The sequence below is a fragment of the Phoca vitulina genome, unplaced genomic scaffold (assembly GCF_004348235.1).
Source record: "Phoca vitulina isolate PV1807 unplaced genomic scaffold, GSC_HSeal_1.0 scaffold39, whole genome shotgun sequence".
Lineage (NCBI taxonomy): Eukaryota > Metazoa > Chordata > Mammalia > Carnivora > Phocidae > Phoca > Phoca vitulina.
Window position 1 is genome coordinate 16,001,153 of NW_022589742.1, and position 7,614 is coordinate 16,008,766.

Below are 7,614 nucleotides of genomic sequence, written 5' to 3' on the forward strand. Positions count from 1 at the left end.
TATATTCCATTGTATATACATAGCACATCTTCTTTATCCATTCAACTACTGATGGACATTTGGGTCACTTCCATATCTTGGCTACTGTAAATAATGATGCAGTAAACACAGGGATGCATATATCTCTTTGAATTAGTGTTTTTGTTTTCTTTGAGTAAATACCCAGTAGTGGAATTATTGGATCATATGGTATTTCTATTTTTTTATTATGTTAATCACCATACATTACATCATTAGTTTTTGATATATGGTATTTCTATTTTTAATTTTTTGAAGAACTCCCATACTGTTTTCCACAGTGGCCATACCAATTTACATTCCCACCAACAGGGTACAAGGGTTCCTTTCTCCATATCCTTGCCAACACTTGTTATTTCTTGTCTTTTTTATTTTAGCCATTCTGATATGTGTCAGACAATATCTTATTATGGTTTTGATTTGCATTTCCCTGATGATGAGTGATGTTGAGTATCTTTTCATGTGTCTGTCAGTCATTTGTATGTCTTCTTTGGAAAAATGTCTATTCAGGTCCTCTGCCCATTTTAAATTGGATTATTTGTTTTTTGTGTTCCTGAATATTCTTTAAAATATATGTCAAAGAAACATGAATTGGTTGAGGATACATACACTATCAAGTGATGAAAATTCTGTGTCACATATAAGCAAAGCTTCATTCTTCAAGTATTCAATAAGCATTGTAATATCCTACAATGTAAGAGGCATAGTACTGAACACAATGAGCTGAATACATAGCTGAAAAAGATACAGTACCTGTATTATAGTCTGGTGGGGGGTATAAGACATATGTCCATAGGTAGAATGTGAACAGTATCACAGAGCCAAGGAAACTCATAGTTCTTGGACTTCAGAGAAGAAACTGATCTCTTCTGATTGAAGGATTCATGGAGGGCATACCATTTGAACAACATCTTGAAGGACAAGTGGGGGGTGGCATTTCCAATAGAGGAAATGGCATAAGCAAAGACGTGGATGCTGGAAAGGACGGTTTTTTTTTTTTTTTTTTTTTGAGAACTATGATTAGTACAATTGGATAGGAAAGGAAAAATGACTAGAAAGGTTGAATTATAGAGTGTCTGGTCTTGGAGGGTCATTTGAGATAATTTAATCTGTCCCCCTCATTTTACAGGTGGAGAAACAGGTAACTTGTTCAAAGTAATCAAGCTGGTTTATACTAGTTTGGCATTATAGCTTCAGATGTTCTGTAAAAGATATTTAATTTTTTTTGATAGGCAGTGGAAAACACTGGGGATTTTTTATCAGCAGGGTGATAACAGCAGATATAATAATAGTTCACACATATTGCATGTTTACTATGTGCCAAGCCTGAGGCTAACTTGTATGTGATATCTCATTTACTCCACTCTGGGAGATAGATACCATTATTAGCCATATCTGAAAGATGAATGCAATAATGCTCTTTTAGGTTAAGTGAATTCCCCGAGCTCACAGAGCTCATAAACAGTAGAGCTGAGATTTGAACCCAATAGTCTAGCTCCAAAGTCTAAGCCCTGAATGATTATACTAAACTACCATCAAAATTATGCATTAGGAAGTGGCAATAGGCCAGAGGATGAATAGGAATAGGAGAAAGAATAGAGAGAGGAGGACCAGTTAGGAGACCACTGTAGTAATTCAGGGAAGAGGTGATTAGGCCCAAATTATAGTTGGGAGTTATTGGAATGGAAGAAAGGGAGAGACCCAAGAAGTATTTTAAAAGAAGACTTGATAGATTGGATGAACTGTTGGGAAGGAGGAAAAAAGTGATTAGGAAGCTCTCTGAGTCAAGAGTGTGAGATGATTTCCAAAGGAAAGGAGTACAAGTTTAAAAACTACATCGATAGAAGTATAATAGCTAGAGAAAGAAAAATAACAGCTTTGACTTAACAGCTATGATCAAGCCAAACTTAAAGGCATCCAGTTCTGAGACTTGAGGAGATTGATAAGCTGAAGCATGCTTAAAAAAGGATGACTAGGCCCAAGCCTGGGCCAGTGTCGAGTGGGGTAGAGCAGAGGTCGGACCTGGAGCAGAGCCGGCTGAGTGGGCGCCGAGTCCCCACCGTGGCCCAGAGCACGCTGTCCTTGTGCTTCCATCTGGTGGACATCAACGAGTTTGATGAGAACAAATTCGTGGACGAGCAGGAGGAGGTGGCAGCGGCAGCAGCCAAGCCAGGCCCGGACCCTAGCGAGGTGGATGGCTTTCTGTAGCAAGGGGACATGCTTCAGGCATTCCATGCAGCCTTATGGAACTCTCCTGTCAACACCAAGAATCAAGCCATGAAGGAACGAGCCTAGCACGTGGTGCTGAAAGTGCTTACAAACTTTAAGAGCAGTGCAGTTGAGCAGGCTGTGCAGTCACTGGACAGAAATGACATTTACTTGCTAATGAAGTACATTTATAAAGGGTTTGAGAAGCCCACAGAAAACAGTAGCGCAGTGTTAATCCAGTGGCATGAAAAGGCATTAGCAGTAGGAGGGCTAGGCTCCATTATAAGAGTTCTTACAGGAAGAAAGACTGTTTTAAAAAAGTAAAAGGATTCATGTTACCTTGAGAAGAGTTTTGGACGTACAGGCTGATAAAGAAGGGCTTGACAATGGACTGTCTTCCTAGGAACTCCCAACTAAACTATTTCAGGACATGCATCTGCTAAAGTGTATTTTATTTTCAAGGTGGAGGGAGAACTCATCTGTTTCCTAAATCCTTTGCAGGATCTGGTAGTCTATGCCTTTGTCCACGAGTAACACAGAACTGATGTGGTAACTGTTTATTGGAGTGGCTGGCCAGCTCTGTCGGTATACCTGTGTGCTCTGCCTATTTCAAATGGGGGAGGGCAATTTGGGCAGGTACAGATCCAAAGGCTGTGGTAAAAGGGAGAGCTTGTTTTTTTTGAAGTAAAACTTCGAGGGTTTGTACAGACATCCTGTCTTCCCAGAGAAGACGGGCTCTCTTGGATTCATTGTAAAGTGCCTGCTACATCATAAAGCTCTTGGCTTATTAGTAAAAATAAAAATAATAAAAAAAAAGGATGACTAGGATGGTGAAAGGACTTGATGGCTACCAGTCATAGGAATAGGGCCTGATTAGCTTGGAGAAGAGAAGGCACAGTGATGGTCATGATAACTGTCCTCAGACATCTGAAAGACTGTCATACAGAAGTAAAAAACAGATTCCATTTTTTGTAAGGTATCATGAGGCAGAAGCAGGGCCAATTGGTAGAAGAAATCAGGAGAGAGATTTTGGGCACAATATAAGGAAGAAATATACAGAAGTGGGAACTCTGCTGATAGGGAAAGGTACAGTGAAAGATGTTGGTGGAATGAATGCCTTGGGAAAGGTTGTTAGTTTGGCTCTGGCTCTGGAATGGTCCAAGAATCACCTAATGACAGCTTGTTGAGGATGCTGGAAAGGAGATTCAAATAATAGACAGGTGGCTAGACAAGATGAATTTTAAGGGTTCTTCCATCACTGAGATTCTTTGGAATTGTGGTTGGAGAAAGTTTGAGAACTTAAAACTATAGCAGCCATTTGTTCTCAAGCATGATGAACTAAAGCTTCCAGTGGAATCGTGGACCAAGTCTCTGGAAAGACAGTAAATCTATTACATATGTGTAGTCCTGAAATTGAAAAGAGGTAACTCAGGAAGATGCTTTCCAGTGACTGAAAGGCATGCCCAGAAAAGAATGGTGCTACTCTAGATTCAGTCTCTGAGTTGGTCAAAGTCATTTCTAGAGGCAAAATGAGTTGAATCTTTTGGATCTTATTTTTGGGGGTGCCTCAGTGGCTGCTCATAGAAACAAGGAGCTGAAACTATTCAGTGACTCATACAGCAAAAGGTAGAAAATGGTGCAAATATATCCAATTGGTACAAAACCATGTTACTTCCGACAGTACGTAAAGTTAGGACTAGGGCAGTTGGTCTGGGAATAACACTTTCCTGCCTTTTACCCATCCCTCCTCAGACTGTGCCAACTCTTCACCTTTGAATCAGGGGAGTGCCTGATACTTTGATTTGCCTCAGGTCTTACCCTTAAGTTGTTCCATACCTTCTTCTCACCTTAAAAAATGGTCAGAATCATAATGGTCTTCTTTGCAGGAGTAATTTGCTGCTTGGTTCATGGACTTCTCTGGAGCAAAGATGATAAATAGGTTTTATATTTGGGGCCAATTCTGATTGGATAGTAATGGCTGCATAGGGCACTGCAAGGTGAAGTTGTTTGAGGCCTCATCTGAACACAGCAGGAAAGAAGGCCATGACCCATTAGTGATGTCTGCTCTGTGGGTATGTGATGGGAGATTGACAGCACACACACCTCAAAAATGTACTATCCTTGGAGTAGAGGAGAAAGTTGTAGATTTCTGCCAAAAACTATTATTATCTGTACCTTGCTAGGTCAGAGAATTAAAACCCATGACTACTAATCCCTAATTCTCATGTATTTTCTGACCATCAGCATCAGATATAAGTTGAGCCTTGATTCTAGCCACAATATCATTTCCTGACTGTAGTTAAAGCTGAGTCCTGGCCCTTACCACAGATTGAGCCCTATTCTGGCCACAGTTGGCACCTAAACTCTAGATAGCTATTACACAAATGATCATTATCAGATGGGTTAAGGCAAACCCATTCTCACCACTGGAGACCCAGTTCAAGGCTTGTGCTTTACTAGAGGTGGGTCAGTAGCTGTGCCTTTTGTCTGTGAAGGGCAGTGCATTACTGATATAGCAATATGCCTGTCAGTGTTTCTTCTCCAATTATCCAACTGCAGAGAGCACAAATGCTTTATTGCCATGGGAGACAGTCTTTTTAAAAAAAAATGGAAGGGAAAAAATGAAACTCAAGTGAAAGAGGTAATTTCCTGTGACTGTGAAAACATAAAGCAAATGCCTTAACATGATTTTAAATGGGTCTGTGAATGTGGCTGATGGAAGGAAACTTTCTTGGAAAGGACGTATACTGTGAGTGCTGCTGGGTACAGAGCACATTAGGGGGCAAGGAAGCCAGGAACCATGTGCTGGAAGTCAGTTTCTATTAAATTAATAGACTTCATACAGCTACCAATTCTGGTCTGGATAAATGGGTTTTTAGAATAATAATTTCTTAAAAATCATGAAGTGACTTGATAAGGTAGTAATAAAACTGTCAGAGTCTCCACTTTGACTTAGGCTGGGTTGTAATAGGGGATTTAAAAAAAAAAATCTAAATCTTTCAGAATGTGGAGAGAGGGGGAACCGAGAAATTAGAGCTCCCTTTGATCCCTGTACTGGGGCAGGGGATGTGGAGGCTTTGGAATGTATGGGAGCAGCTCTGTCCAATAGAATTTTCTGTAATGACGGAAATGTTCTGTATCTGCATTGTCCAATACAGTAGCCACTGACAACCTATGGCTATTGAGCACTTGAAACGTGGGTAGTGTGACTGAGGAACTTAACTTTAAATTTTATTTAATTGTAATTAATTTAAAATTAAATTGCCTTGTGAGCTAGTGGCTACCATATTGGACAGCATAGCATAGAATTTAGGTCAGTTTCCAGATCCAAGAGCAACAAAACTGTAAGGAAAAGAGAACAACCAGAAATCCATATGTCTAAGCTCAGTTTATACCTCTGTTGAGAAGAATAGGCTTTTGTCAGCTTTAGATAGACCCTTCACCTTGATTTTAGATGAGAGCATGCCAGTATTTGTGGAGCATCTGTCTCTGTGGTCAGTCTAAGGATATGGAAAGTTCAAACATATTATCCATTACTAATGGGTATTGATGAATTTAATGAAAGTAATGCATCTTGTTTGAAGCAGAGAAATGAATATTTCACAAAAGAAATGTAAATAAGATTTTGATTAAAGAATTTATTAATGTTTCTTCTGTGCTGTTGATATAATAACCAGAGTTCCATCTTTATATGGGACATTTATAATTCAGTCAAAGCCAAAAAACTTAATGTCTATTTCAATATCATACTATTGGTGACTTGGACTACAGAATGGAACAGGAAAAAATGATATACCATAAACCAAATGAATGTCTTTGGGTATAGTTTGGGTAATGAAGCAGATCTTAGACTTGATTAGCTTCCATTTATCCTACTGTTCCTTTAATTATTATAATTTTGAGGTATAGCTCTTGAATTTGCAACTTGTTTCCTATGTGCTACCTTTATGCTTTTTAATTTTCCCCATTTTATCATAGTGCATTCATTCAAATACTACCTTTATGCTTTTTTAATTTTCCCAACTTTATCATAGTGTATTCATTCAAATAACCTGAAGAAGTCTACTGTAGCTGGTGCATTGATTATAATGGGGTATGGTAAAAGATAATAGCAGGGTGAGATTCTGAAGGGCTTTGAAAGCCACGTTGAACTATTTTAACTTTATCCTAGGAGCAGTGGGAGTGACATGAGGTTTTTAGAAATGAACTGCAGCATGGGGAATGAACTGGAGAGCAGGGGAGGTGAAACCTTAATCAGTTAGAAGGTTAGTGCAATGGTTAAGGTGAAAGATGATGATGATGATCTAAGGTGATAATTGCAGTATAGATGGAAAAAAGTAGACAGATTAAAGAAATATTTAAGAGGTAGCATTACTAGAACTTTGTGAGTGATTAGATGAAGAAGGATTAGACTGTACTCCCTGTGGGTAGCCTCTTCTTTTGCCCTATGCTTTTCCTGAGATAAGACTCATCACTCTGTCATTTATCCCACAAATAAATCCACTTCCACTGATGGGCAATGTGCAATTTGCTGACATTTCATGGGGGAATGGAAGACCTGGTTACATTTCACATTACAGAGTAAAATTTAATGATTCCTTCATTGGACATATCTCTCCCAAAGTCTCTAACTCTCCTTAGGTCTTTCCCCTCTTTCTTACTCTACTCTGCCTGTCTCCTCAGTTCCTCTGCTCTCTTACCTCCTCCTACATTCTATTTTACTTCTATCCCCTTTCTGTTGTTGTTGTTGTTTTTTTAAATTTTTTTATTATTATGTTAATCCCCATACATTACATCATTAGTTTTTGATGTAGTGTTCCATGATTCATTGTTTGTGCATAACACCCAGTGCTCCATGCAGAACGTGCCCTCTTTAATACCCATCACCAGGCTAACCCACCCTCCCACCCCCCTCCCCTCTAGAACCCTCACTTTGTTTTTCAGAGTCCATCGTCTCTCATGGTTCATCTCCCCCTCCGATTTCCCACCCTTCATTCTTCCCCTCCTGCTATCTTCTTCTTTTTCTTTTTCTTAACATATATTGCATTATTTGTTTCAGAGGTACAGATCTGAGATTCAACAGTCTTGCACAATTCACAGCGCTTACCAGAGCACATACCCTCCCCAGTGTCTATCATCCAGTCACCCCATCCCTCCCACCCCACCCCCCACTCCAGGACCCTCAGTTTGTTTCCTGAGATTAAGAGTTCCTCATATCAGTGAGGTCATATGATACATGTCTTTCTCTGTTTGACTTATTTCACTCAGCATAATACCCTCCAGTTCCATCCACGTCGTTGCAAATGGCAAGATCTCATTCCTTTTGATGGCTGCATAATATTCCATTGTATATATATACCACTTTTTCTTTATCCATTCATCTGTCGA

The 7,614-nt window shown here is 39.5% G+C and overlaps 1 pseudogene; it reads left to right on the forward strand.

Annotated features, from left to right (window-relative positions):
- Window positions 1-555: 555 nt before the first annotated feature.
- On the forward strand, window positions 556-5,421 carry LOC116647170 (annotated as a pseudogene).
- The last annotated feature ends 2,193 nt before the right edge of the window (window positions 5,422-7,614 follow it).